The 14,008-nt window shown below is 50.6% G+C and overlaps 1 protein-coding gene across 1 annotated transcript in view; it reads left to right on the top strand.

The window, feature by feature from the left end:
- The first annotated feature begins 2,320 nt into the window (after positions 1–2,320).
- The window catches only part of atp8b1 (ATPase phospholipid transporting 8B1), a 49,647-nt gene continuing 37,959 nt past the window's right edge, over positions 2,321–14,008 (top strand). The window contains exon 1 of the mRNA XM_072454662.1: positions 2,321–2,385. The gene's annotated coding sequence lies outside the window, so the exon portion shown is untranslated. The remainder of the gene's footprint in view (positions 2,386–14,008) is intronic.

The following is a 14,008-nucleotide window of genomic DNA, read 5'->3' as shown; positions in this document are numbered from 1 at the left end:
TATACTTATTATACTTATACTTAAATACTTATTATACTTATTATACTTATACTTAAATACTTATTATACTTATTATACTTATTATACTTATACTTATATACTTATTATACTTATACTTATACTTATATACTTATTATACTTATACTTATATACTTATTATACTTATACTTATACTTATTATACTTATTATACTTATTATACTTATTATACTTAAATACTTATTATACTTATACTTATACTTATTATACTTATTATACTTATTATACTTATTATACTTATACTTAAATACTTATTATACTTATTATACTTATTATACTTATACTTATATACTTATTATACTTATTATACTTATTATACTTATTATACTTATTATACTTATTATACTTATACTTATATACTTATTATACTTATTATACTTATTATACTTATTATACTCAATATAATAAGTAAATATCCCAACGACATCATTTTACAGCATGTGAAAATAAACTGTCCCAGAAGCGTTTGGGACTTCACCGTGTTTGACCCAGTGTCCACTCTGTTTGACCCAGTGTCCACTCTGCCGTGTTTGTCCCAGTGTCCACTCTGTTTGACCCAGTGTCCACTCTGCCGTGTTTGTCCCAGTGTCCACTCTCCTGTGTCTGACCCAGTGTCCACTCTGTTTGACCCAGTGTCCACTCTGCCGTGTCTGACCCAGTGTCCACTCTGTTTGACCCAGTGTCCACTCTGCCGTGTCTGACCCAGTGTCCACTCTGCCGTGTTTGACCCAGTGTCCACTCTGTTTGACCCAGTGTCCACTCTGCCGTGTCTGACCCAGTGTCCACTCTGTCTGACCCAGTGTCCACTCTGCTGTGTCTGACCCAGTGTCCACTCTGCCGTGTCTGACCCAGTGTCCACTCTGTCTGACCCAGTGTCCACTCTGTTTGACCCAGTGTCCACTCTGCCGTGTCTGACCTAGTGTCCACTCTGTCTGACCCAGTGTCCACTCTGCCGTGTCTGACCCAGTGTCCACTCTGTTTGACCCAGTGTCCACTCTGTTTGACCCAGTGTCCACTCTGCCGTGTCTGACCTAGTGTCCACTCTGTCTGACCCAGTGTCCACTCTGCCGTGTCTGACCCAGTGTCCACTCTGTTTGACCCAGTGTCCACTCTGCCGTGTCTGACCTAGTGTCCACTCTGTTTGACCCAGTGTCCACTCTGCCGTGTCTGACCCAGTGTCCACTCTGTTTGACCCAGTGTCCACTCTGCCGTGTTTGACCCAGTGTCCACTCTGCCGTGTTTGTCCCAGTGTCCACTCTGTTTGACCCAGTGTCCACTCTGCCGTGTTTGTCCCAGTGTCCACTCTCCTGTGTCTGACCCAGTGTCCACTCTGTTTGACCCAGTGTCCACTCTGCCGTGTTTGTCCCAGTGTCCACTCTGTTTGACCCAGTGTCCACTCTGCCGTGTCTGACCCAGTGTCCACTCTGCCGTGTTTGTCCCAGTGTCCACTCTGTTTGACCCAGTGTCCACTCTGCCGTGTTTGTCCCAGTGTCCACTCTCCTGTGTCTGACCCAGTGTCCACTCTGTTTGACCCAGTGTCCACTCTGCCGTGTCTGACCCAGTGTCCACTCTGCCGTGTCTGACCCAGTGTCCACTCTGCCGTGTCTGACCCAGTGTCCACTCTGTCTGACCCAGTGTCCACTCTGCTGTGTCTGACCCAGTGTCCACTCTGCCGTGTCTGACCCAGTGTCCACTCTGTCTGACCCAGTGTCCACTCTGTTTGACCCAGTGTCCACTCTGCCGTGTCTGACCTAGTGTCCACTCTGTCTGACCCAGTGTCCACTCTGTTTGACCCAGTGTCCACTCTGTTTGACCCAGTGTCCACTCTGCCGTGTCTGACCTAGTGTCCACTCTGTCTGACCCAGTGTCCACTCTGCCGTGTCTGACCCAGTGTCCACTCTGTTTGACCCAGTGTCCACTCTGCCGTGTCTGACCCAGTGTCCACTCTGTTTGACCCAGTGTCCACTCTGGCATTGAGTTTGTCCGGTCAGAAACATCTGAGCACGTGACTCACGGCCTCGCGGATGCCAGTAGGAACGCACTCGTCTACGTCATCAGATTGGGTGGAGGAGTCACTTTAATAAAGCTTGTCAGATCTGCTCTGTCCACTTGGCGGCAGTGTTGAGCCGTAGTCCCCTTGTTCACGCGCGCGCGGTGAGTCTCGGTCCAACCGGTGCGTCAGGTTCTCGTCCAATCAGCGCTGAGCACAGGTGAAGCGGGTGCGCGCGCAGGGGGGGAGCACAAACAGGAAGAGGCGCTGCTGCTCGGAACCATCGACAAAACACCGGGACACACGGCAAAAGACACGGCAAAAGACACGGACTCACGGCGGCCGAGGCGGAACCAGGTGAGTTCATATATATATATATATATAGATATATATATATATATATATATATACTGCATATATATATACTGCATATACTGGAGTTAGCTGTGGGCCCCTGAGACAAAGCTGCTGTGGGCCCCTGAGACAAAGTGACTGAAGACTCTGAAGACGTTTGACTTCAACATGATACTACACCGTCCAATATAATACTACACCGTCAATATGATACTACACCGTCAATATGATACTACACCGTCAAAATGATACTACACCTTCAACATGATACTACACCTTCAACATGATACTACACCGTCCAATATGATACTACACCTTCAACTACACCTTCAACATGATACTACACCGTCCAATATGATACTACACCTTCAAAATGATACTACACCTTCAACTACACCTTCAAAATGATACTACACCTTCAAAATTATACTACACCGTCAATATGATGCTACACCTTCAACTACACCTTCAAAATGATACTACACCGTCAATATGATACTACACCTTCAGTATGATACTACACTTTCAACTACACCGTCAATATGATACTACACCTTCAATATGATACTACACCTTCAATATGATACTACACCTTCAACTACACCTTCAGTATGATACTACACTTTCAACTACACCGTCAATATGATACTGCACCGTCAATATGATACTACACCTTCAATATGATACTACACCTTCAATATGATACTACACCTTCAACATGATACTACACCTTCAACATGATACTACACCTTCAAAATGATACTACACCTTCAACTACACCTTCAGTATGATACTACACTTTCAACTACACCGTCAATATGATACTGCACCGTCAATATGATACTACACCTTCAATATGATACTACACCTTCAATATGATACTACACCTTCAATATGATACTACACCTTCAAAATGATACTACACCTTCAAAATGATACTACACCTTCAAAATGATACTACACCTTCAAAATGATACTACACCTTCAAAATGATTCTACACCGTCAATATGATACTACACCTTCAACTACACCTTCAACATGATACTACACCTTCAATATGATACTACACCTTCAAAATGATACTACACCTTCAAAATGATACTACACCTTCAAAATGATACTACACCTTCAAAATGATACTACACCGTCAATATGATACTACACCTTCAATATGATACTACACCTTCAACTACACCTTCAATATGATACTACACCTTCAGTATGATACTACACCTTCAGTATGATACTACACCTTCAGTATGATACTACACCTTCAATATGATACTACACCTTCAATATGATACTACACCTTCAACTACACCTTCAGTATGATACTACACCTTCAATATGATACACCTTCAATATGATACTACACCTTCAAAATGATACTACACCTTCAGTATGATACTACACCGTCAATATGATACTACACCTTCAATATGATACTACACCTTCAATATACTACACCTTCAATATGATACTACACCTTCAATATGATACTACACCTTCAATATGATACTACACCTTCAGTATGATACTACACCTTCAGTATGATACTACACCTTCAATATGATACTACACCTTCAATATGATACTACACCTTCAATATGATACTACACCGTCAATATGATACTACACCTTCAACTACACCTTCAACATGATACTACACCTTCAATATGATGCTACACCTTCAACTACACCTTCAAAATGATACTACACCGTCAATATGATAGTACACCTTCAACTACACCTTCAGTATGATACTACACTTTCAACTACACCGTCAATATGCTACTGCACCTTCAATATGATACTACACCGTCAATATGATACTACACCTTCAATATGATACTACACCTTCAATATGATACTACACCTTCAATATGATACTACACCGTCAATATGATACTACACCTTCAACATGATACTACACCTTCAATATGATGCTACACCTTCAACTACACCTTCAAAATGATACTACACCGTCAATATGATACTACACCTTCAACTACACCTTCAGTATGATACTACACTTTCAACTACACCGTCAATATGCTACTGCACCTTCAATATGATACTACACCTTCAATATGATACTACACCTTCAACTACACCTTCAATATGATACTACACCTTCAAAATGATACTACACCTTCAAAATGAACAGCCAACAAGGAGTCCCCACCCACCTGGAATCGTTATCTGGTTGAACCCTGGCCTCAGATTTGGAGGTGCTGATCTCCAGCTGCTTCACTCTCGGCTGCTCCCAGTGCATGCTGCATGAAGCCATCAGAGATTAGATCCTTTGGTCCCCAAACTGGACCCTGTGACCCCTATGACCCCTAGAGATTCTGTCTCTAATAATAATGAACAGAATTGGTGACAAAAGGCAGCTCTGGGTGTCCTGGGGCCACCTGCCCCGATGGACACCTGCCCCGATGGACACCTGGCCCGATGGACACCTGCCCCGATGGACACCTGCCCCGATGGACACCTGCCCCGATGGACACCTGCCCCGATGGACACCTGGCCCGATGGACACCTGCCCCGATGGACACCTGGCCCGATGGACACCTGGCCCGATGGACACCTGCCCCGATGGACACCTGGCCCGATGGACACCTGCCCCGATGGACACCTGCCCCGATGGACACCTGCCCCGATGGACACCTGCCCCGATGGACACCTGCCCCGATGGACACCTGCCCCGATGGACACCTGCACTGATGGACACCTGCCCCGATGGACACCTGCCCCGATGGACACCTGCCCCGATGGACACCTGCACTGATGGACACCTGCCCCGATGGACACCTGCCCCGATGGACACCTGCCCCGATGGACACCTGCCCCGATGGACACCTGCACTGATGGACCTTGTGCCTGAACATGGTGTTTGTTATGGACAATCTGTGGCTCGGGTTCAGTTTGAAGAGGCTGTTCTTCCTGATCACCGTCTGAAACATGATTCATCCAGAGACAGTCTTTTATCTGGACGTGTCTCCAGCTCTGAAGACATCACACTTGAAATGACTAAATGTCTTTTTGTGAATGACTGAGATCGGCTTCATAAAGAAATATAACTAAAGTATGACTTACGGGTGATGATTTAGGACAAATATAGAATTGTCTGACATAGAAAAGAATTTAAAAAGAATCCAATAGAATTTTCAATACTGAAATATGCCACATTAACTTTTAATTAAGTTTAATTGTCATTTATTAAAATAATAAATACAAATGCATCATTTTTCCCCCAGAGCAGACTGAGAACTGTTAATATGCACAATAAGACGGGATATTGTGTTTGCAATTGACCAAAGCCTTTTTAAAATGGCTCTTTTGATTGGACAGTGATTCTTTTTGCTGCTCGTTAAGGCAAAGGCCCCAAGACCCTAAGACCCTAAGGGTTTGTAGAGATGAGGTCATTATAATGTCAGTTTGTATCTTCAGTGATGCTCAAAGTCAAACATTTGTTCAATGGAACTAGATCAACTGTCACATTATCTCTAGGCCAGAGGGGGGCGCCAGAGAGGGGGGGCGCCAGAGAGGGGGGGCGCCAGAGAGGGGGGGCGCCAGAGAGGGGGGGCGCCAGAGAGGGGGGGCGCCAGAGAGGGGGGGCGCCAGAGGGGGGGGGGCGCCAGAGGGGGGGAGGGGGGGGCCGAGAGGCCAGAAGGTACACGGGAGAGTGGCAGTGTTTTCCTGGAGCTGGAGCAGATGCAAATGTGTCTTGTCTTATGGAAATACTCAAGAGAAATACAATTTGTTTAGTGACGAGAGATTCAAATGGAGCTAGTTTCGCTGGTCTGACCTCGGCCCTCATGACACATGTGCAGATGTGCACATGTCACACTGTCAGGGCTTCAGAACTCACACTACAGAAGCACAAACATAAACCAAACATCCTTTTTTAGTCTCGCCTGAATATTGTCCATTTGTAAATGTCCTAAAGACAGACTTCATTGTGTTTATGCTGTTGTCATGACAACAACTGTGTAAGTTTCACATCTCTAGAACAGAAGCATTTTGGTGCTTTGACCTTTTTGTATCAAAAAGTATATTCAAGTGATCCAAATATGTGCCAAACTGTTTTATTACAGTTTTAGCTCCTCTATGATCATAAAACAAACATGTTGATGTTTTGTAGAACCACTAATACTATGACTGCTAACAACAACAATGTATGTGAAAATGTGTCAATATGAGTTCAGGCTGAGAAATAGATTTTCAAAGTTAGGGGCCTGGGGGGGCCCCTAAATTTTCAAAGTTAGGGGCCCCCAAGCAATTTCAGGGGCCCACAAGCGCGCGCGGCATCGCGGCGTCATAAGAACAAGATAAATGTGTTTTAAAGCTGGTTATTAGCATGTAAAACAATGTAAAGTACTTTTATCTGTTCTTTGATATGAAGCACAAATACTGCATCATATAAACCAGAGATCATGATGTTTAAAACGGTTTAATTCAATATCATCATGTTTCTTAGATACAAAATAAATACTGTTTACAGCATTTGACACGAGGAGATCTTGTGGAATATATGAAATCACCTCCTACAAAATAAACTACTAACATATAAACATTGCCCCGAAAATTAGAGCGGGCATTTCCAAGGACAGGTGAACGCAACACGAACGCAGCAGCCAATCAGATGCCAGCTTTCATCGATATTACATCACGGAGACCGCTCGGCCAATGAGAAGAGAGAAGACGTGCGAAGTGGGCATGTCTGTCAAAACCAAACTTAAGCGATGAAAATGCCCCGAATATGAACAAATTACTAGTTAAATTTGCATTTTTTTGGAGGAGCCTCGCGAACGCGGCGGCTTGCGTGGGGCGAAGGCGGTGAATGACGAGCATGTTTGAGATTCAAAGTGGAGTTTGTGTCACGCTCTGGGTCTGTGCTGTAGGCAAATGTACACGGAGACACTCCAATGAGACGATGCACGCTCAAAAGCACAACAGCAGTGGCCTCCAGGGTTGGGGGACCACACGCCTTTAGGGTAATTTACAGAGACGTTTTGGTCTGGAGTCTAACCCAGTCGCTCCACAGGAGGATTAACCAATCAAACACATGGTTCGTGTGTAAACAAACATGGAGGCTCACGAGGAAAGAATCAAAATAAGACTGAGAAACGACTTCTGCTGAGTCAACACGCGACGCACTAAACTCTAACTCTGAGGTAAATGAAGACATGTGACACAAATTAGCGGCGGTGGTTGGACCGGTTCATGCTGGAGAGTTTTTGACGCCCTCCAATGGTTCGATTCCAGACCCTTCTGCATTTGAACAGAATGTAGGAGGGACTGGCTGCTCAGGCAATCGAGGGGCTACATCAGAACAAGGGCGCCCACATGTAGGAGGGGCACTCTCCTCCCCCTCTCGCCACACCTCCTCCCCCTCTCGACACACCTCCTCCCCCTCCCGCCACACCTCCTCCCCCTCTCGACACACCTCCTCCCCCTCTCGCCACACCTCCTCCCCCTCCCGCCACACCTCCTCCCCCTCTCGACACACCTCCTCCCCCTCCCGCCACACCTCCTCCCCCTCTCGACACACCTCCTCCCCCTCTCGCCACACCTCCTCCCCCTCCCGCCACACCTCCTCCCCCTCTCGACACACCTCCTCCCCCTCCCGCCACACCTCCTCCCCCTCTCGCCACACCTCCTCCCCCTCTCGACACACCTCCTCCCCCTCTCGACACACCTCCTCCCCCTCCCGCCACACCTCCTCCCCCTCTCGACACACCTCCTCCCCCTCCCGCCACACCTCCTCCCCCTCTCGACACACCTCCTCCCCCTCTCGACACACCTCCTCCCCCTCTCGACACACCTCCTCCCCCTCTCGACACACCTCCTCCCCCTCTCGACACACCTCCTCCCCCTCTCGACACACCTCCTCCCCCTCCCGCCACACCTCCTCCCCCTCTCGACACACCTCCTCCCCCTCTCGCCACACCTCCTCCCCCTCTCGACACACCTCCTCCCCCTCCCGCCACACCTCCTCCCCCTCTCGACACACCTCCTCCCCCTCTCGACACACCTCCTCCCCCTCTCGCCACACCTCCTCCCCCTCCCGCCACACCTCCTCCCCCTCTCGACACACCTCCTCCCCCTCTCGACACACCTCCTCCCCCTCTCGACACACCTCCTCCCCCTCCCGCCACACCTCCTCCCCCTCTCGCCACACCTCCTCCCCCTCTCGACACACCTCCTCCCCCTCTCGACACACCTCCTCCCCCTCCCGCCACACCTCCTCCCCCTCTCGACACACCTCCTCCCCCTCCCGCCACACCTCCTCCCCCTCTCGACACACCTCCTCCCCCTCTCGACACACCTCCTCCCCCTCTCGACACACCTCCTCCCCCTCTCGACACACCTCCTCCCCCTCTCGACACACCTCCTCCCCCTCTCGACACACCTCCTCCCCCTCCCGCCACACCTCCTCCCCCTCTCGACACACCTCCTCCCCCTCTCGCCACACCTCCTCCCCCTCTCGACACACCTCCTCCCCCTCCCGCCACACCTCCTCCCCCTCTCGACACACCTCCTCCCCCTCTCGACACACCTCCTCCCCCTCTCGCCACACCTCCTCCCCCTCCCGCCACACCTCCTCCCCCTCTCGACACACCTCCTCCCCCTCTCGACACACCTCCTCCCCCTCTCGCCACACCTCCTCCCCCTCCCGACACACCTCCTCCCCCTCCCGCCACACCTCCTCCCCCTCTCGACACACCTCCTCCCCCTCTCGACACACCTCCTCCCCCTCTCGCCACACCTCCTCCCCCTCCCGCCACACCTCCTCCCCCTCCCGCCACACCTCCTCCCCCTCTCGACACACCTCCTCCCCCTCTCGCCACACCGCCTCCCCCTCCCGCCACACCTCCTCCCCCTCTCGACACACCTCCTCCCCCTCCCGCCACACCTCCTCCCCCTCCCGCCACACCTCCTCCCCCTCTCGACACACCTCCTCCCCCTCCCGCCACACCTCCTCCCCCTCCCGCCACACCTCCTCCCCCTCTCGACACACCTCCTCCCCCTCTCGCCACACCTCCTCCCCCTCTCGACACACCTCCTCCCCCTCCCGCCACACCTCCTCCCCCTCTCGACACACCTCCTCCCCCTCTCGACACACCTCCTCCCCCTCTCGACACACCTCCTCCCCCTCTCGACACACCTCCTCCCCCTCTCGCCACACCTCCTCCCCCTCTCGACACACCTCCTCCCCCTCTCGCCACACCTCCTCCCCCTCTCGCCACACCTCCTCCCCCTCTCGACACACCTCCTCCCCCTCCCGCCACACCTCCTCCTCCTCCCGCCACACCTCCTCCCCCTCTCGACACACCTCCTCCCCCTCCCGCCACACCTCCTCCCCCTCCCGCCACACCTCCTCCCCCTCCCGCCACACCTCCTCCCCCTCCCGCCACACCTCCTCCCCCTCCCGCCACACCTCCTCCCCCTCTCGACACACCTCCTCCCCCTCTCGACACACCTCCTCCCCCTCCCGCCACACCTCCTCCCCCTCTCGACACACCTCCTCCCCCTCCCGCCACACCTCCTCCCCCTCCCGCCACACCTCCTCCCCCTCCCGCCACACCTCCTCCCCCTCTCGCCACACCTCCTCCCCCTCTCGCCACACCTCCTCCCCCTCTCGCCACACCTCCTCCCCCTCCCGCCACACCTCCTCCCCCTCCCGCCACACCTCCTCCCCCTCCCGCCACACCTCCTCCCCCTCTCGACACACCTCCTCCCGCCACACCTCCTCCCCCTCTCGACACACCTCCTCCCCCTCTCGACACACCTCCTCCCCCTCTCGACACACCTCCTCCCCCTCTCGACACACCTCCTCCCCCTCCCGCCACACCTCCTCCCCCTCTCGACACACCTCCTCCCCCTCTCGACACACCTCCTCCCCCTCTCGACACACCTCCTCCCCCTCCCGACACACCTCCTCCCCCTCCCGCCACACCTCCTCCCCCTCTCGCCACACCTCCTCCCCCTCTCGCCACACCTCCTCCCCCTCTCGCCACACCTCCTCCCCCTCCTCCTCCTCCCGCTGAAGTCTGAACTGGCACAACCTGTTTTCAGACTGAAGAGAAGGGGGCGGGTCACAGAGGCTACAGCTTCTGTTCATACTCACAAACGTGGATAAATGTCGTCATCCCACTTCCAAAAGTGGGTCAAAGGGTTCAAACTTAATGTGTTCAAATTGGCTGCATCTGGACTTCCGGGTTTGACGTCAGAGGAGACGCGCTCCGTCCACTGCTGCCCAAACTTCTCCTGAAAGTCTCAAGAAACGAGGAGGACACTGAGGACACAAGTCTGGTAATGCTACAGGAAGTAAACAAGTAAAAACATAACATAGGATAACAAAGGGTCAGTCTGCAGTGCATGAATAGTGTCATTGGCAGTCTGCAGTGCATGAATAGTGTCATTGGCAGTCTGCAGTGCATGAATAGTGTCATTGGCAGTCTGCAGTGCATGAATAGTGTCATTGGCAGTCTGCAGTGCATGAATAGTGTCATTGGCGGCAGTCTGCAGTGCATGAATAGTGTCATTGGCAGTCTACAGTGCATGAATAGTGTCATTGGCAGTCTGCAGTGCATGAATAGTGTCATTGGCAGTCTGCAGTGCATGAATAGTGTCATTGGCAGTCTGCAGTGCATGAATAGTGTCATTGGCAGTCTGCAGTGCATGAATAGTGTCATTGGCAGTCTGCAGTGCATGAATAGTGTCATTGGCAGTCTGCAGTGCATGAATAGTGTCATTGGCAGTCTGCAGTGCATGAATAGTGTCATTGGCAGTCTACAGTGCATGAATAGTGTCATTGGCAGTCTGCAGTGCATGAATAGTGTCATTGGCAGTCTGCAGTGCATGAATAGTGTCATTGGCAGTCTGCAGTGCATGAATAGTGTCATTGGCAGTCTGCAGTGCATGAATAGTGTCATAGGCAGTCTGCAGTGCATGAATAGTGTCATTGGCGGCAGTCTGCAGTGCATGAATAGTGTCATTGGCAGTCTGCAGTGCATGAATAGTGTCATTGGCAGTCTGCAGTGCATGAATAGTGTCATTGGCAGTCTGCAGTGCATGAATAGTGTCATTGGCAGTCTGCAGTGCATGAATAGTGTCATTGGCAGTCTGCAGTGCATGAATAGTGTCATTGGCAGTCTGCAGTGCATGAATAGTGTCATTGGCAGTCTACAGTGCATGAATAGTGTCATTGGCAGTCTGCAGTGCATGAATAGTGTCATTGGCAGTCTGCAGTGCATGAATAGTGTCATTGGCAGTCTACAGTGCATGAATACTGTCATTGGCAGTCTACAGTGCATGAATAGTGTCATTGGCAGTCTGCAGTGCATGAATAGTGTCATTGGCAGTCTACAGTGCATGAATAGTGTCATTGGCAGTCTGCAGTGCATGAATAGTGTCATTGGCAGTCTGCAGTGCATGAATAGTGTCATTGGCAGTCTGCAGTGCATGAATAGTGTCATTGGCGGCAGTCTGCAGTGCATGAATAGTGTCATTGGCAGTCTGCAGTGCATGAATAGTGTCATTGACAATCAGGACAGTCGCACAACACGTGATGTGGATTTGCCACTGTTTCTCATTCACAAGGAAATGCTAACTTCTATAAAAACATGACACATTTTCCCAACAGAATTTCCTCCAGGCTTTTGAGGTCCTCCACTGGGGGGCGCTCACACATTCCCACTCCTTGTCTTTCAAAACGAGGGTACCTTCTCTTTCCCATATGTTCTTAATAAGGTTAATAAGGTTATTGCAGCTGGATCGACTGTGATGGTCCTGATTGTGTTGTGCTGAGCGTGTCACACCAAACACACAGGTCCCAGCTCACAGTCTATTGTGACCAGTGTGTACTCTGCTCACAGTGTGTACTCTGCTCACAGTGTGTACTCTGCTCACAGTGTGTACTCTGCTCACAGTGTGTACTCTGCTCACAGTGTGTACTCTGCTCACAGTGTGTACTCTGCTCACAGTGTGTACTCTGCTCACAGTGTGTACTCTGCTCACAGTCAGGCCTGACCACACCCTGACACACGCCTCCCCTGACCACACCCTGACACACGCCTCTCTGAGCACACACCGCTGCCCTTGCACGCACTCTGTGCTTGCGTATTCAAATGTGAAAAAGTGACGACCTCTCCACAGGCCACGTCACTAGCTCACAGAACGGGTTGTACTGGTCCTTTTACAATTGCAGCTGAAAGGCATTATGATGTAAAGAAGGACCGGGTTCTACCATCTTTAGGCCCCAAAGCCCTGGGGCCTAACCCACATGACATGATATGTGGCCAGACGTGTTGGACTCCAAGGTGCAGCTTCCATTACGGTCACAGGATCTGACAACCTCGTCTTTTAAAATAAGCTTGTCTTAAATCTTTTTTCATTTGTGAGGTGAAAAGTTCATTGTCACAAAAAGCCTTTCTGCCACAAAATACCAAAGAACAAGGAACACGACTCTGAGATGAATAAACATGGAAATACAAGGGAGCCAATCAGAGCACTCCAACTGTAACTGACACAAACATGACTCTTATGTGAAGAGATGGAGCAGAGGCCCTTAAGTCATGTGAAGAACATGAGCCGGCCCTTAAGTCATGTGAAGAACATGAGCCGGCCCTTAAGTCATGTGAAGAACATGAGCTGGCATCATGGGAAGCTGAGGTGAGGGCTGAGAGTGGCACCCAGAGCCATGCCAAGGGGGTACCAGGGGCGTGCCTCCCTCACCCACCTCGTGACGTAGTCTCAGTGAGCGTGTGTCCCCGCCCCCCCCGTGACCTAGTCTCAGTGAGAGCGTGTGCCCCGCCCACCCCGTGACGTAGTCTCAGTGAGGGCGTGTATGCCCCGCCCACCTCGTGACGTAGTCTCAGTGAGGGCGTGTATGCCCCACCCACCCGTGACGGATGGAAATGTAAACCGAGGGCGAGGCGTGCGTGGTATACGTGCATGACACAGCGTCAGCAGCAGCGGTGGAACAAAAGAAGTAGCGTTTGAAGCTAACTGAGCCTAAATAGCCACGGTTCCTCTGGGGCGGGGCAGAGGGGCGGTTCCTCTGGAGCGCGGGGGCGGGGCAGAGGGGCGGTTCCTCTGGGGCGCGGGGGAGAGGGGTGTGTTACAGGTAGAGAGTGCTTCCTGGAGGAGGGGCTGAAACAGGGAAGTGTGTTGCTGCACTCCACAAGGATGACTCGTCCCTGTGAGTAGGCTCCGCCCCTCTGCTCATCTGAGGAAAAGGATAGAGACTGTTCTCCAGCTAAAAAAACACTTTGGGCACATATGAGGCGCCAATAGCACTGTAAGAAGGTTAAAGCTCTGAAAAGTCCATTTTGCCTGATATTGGACCTTAAAGTTTGAGAATTGAAACTATAAGAATGATCCATATATTTCAGACTCTCCCGTGTTCCAGTTTGAAGAAGTAAATACATGATTTAGAAACTAATCAAGATTTGTATGAAACCTCAAACTCTACAATTACCAAAAGAAAAAGGAGGCTGGGGTTTTACTACTGTTACTACTACTACTGTTACTACTACTACTGTTACTACTACTACTGTTACTACTACTACTGCTACTGCTACTACTGCTACTACTGCTACTACTGCTACTACT

Source organism: Eucyclogobius newberryi, unplaced genomic scaffold (genome assembly GCF_026437365.1).
Source record: "Eucyclogobius newberryi isolate DKJ021-1_F unplaced genomic scaffold, fEucNew1.0.hap1 SCAF_2, whole genome shotgun sequence".
Lineage (NCBI taxonomy): Eukaryota > Metazoa > Chordata > Actinopteri > Gobiiformes > Gobiidae > Eucyclogobius > Eucyclogobius newberryi.
The sequence above is the reverse complement of the archived record's forward strand: the minus strand, read 5'-3'. Positions and strand labels throughout refer to the sequence as shown.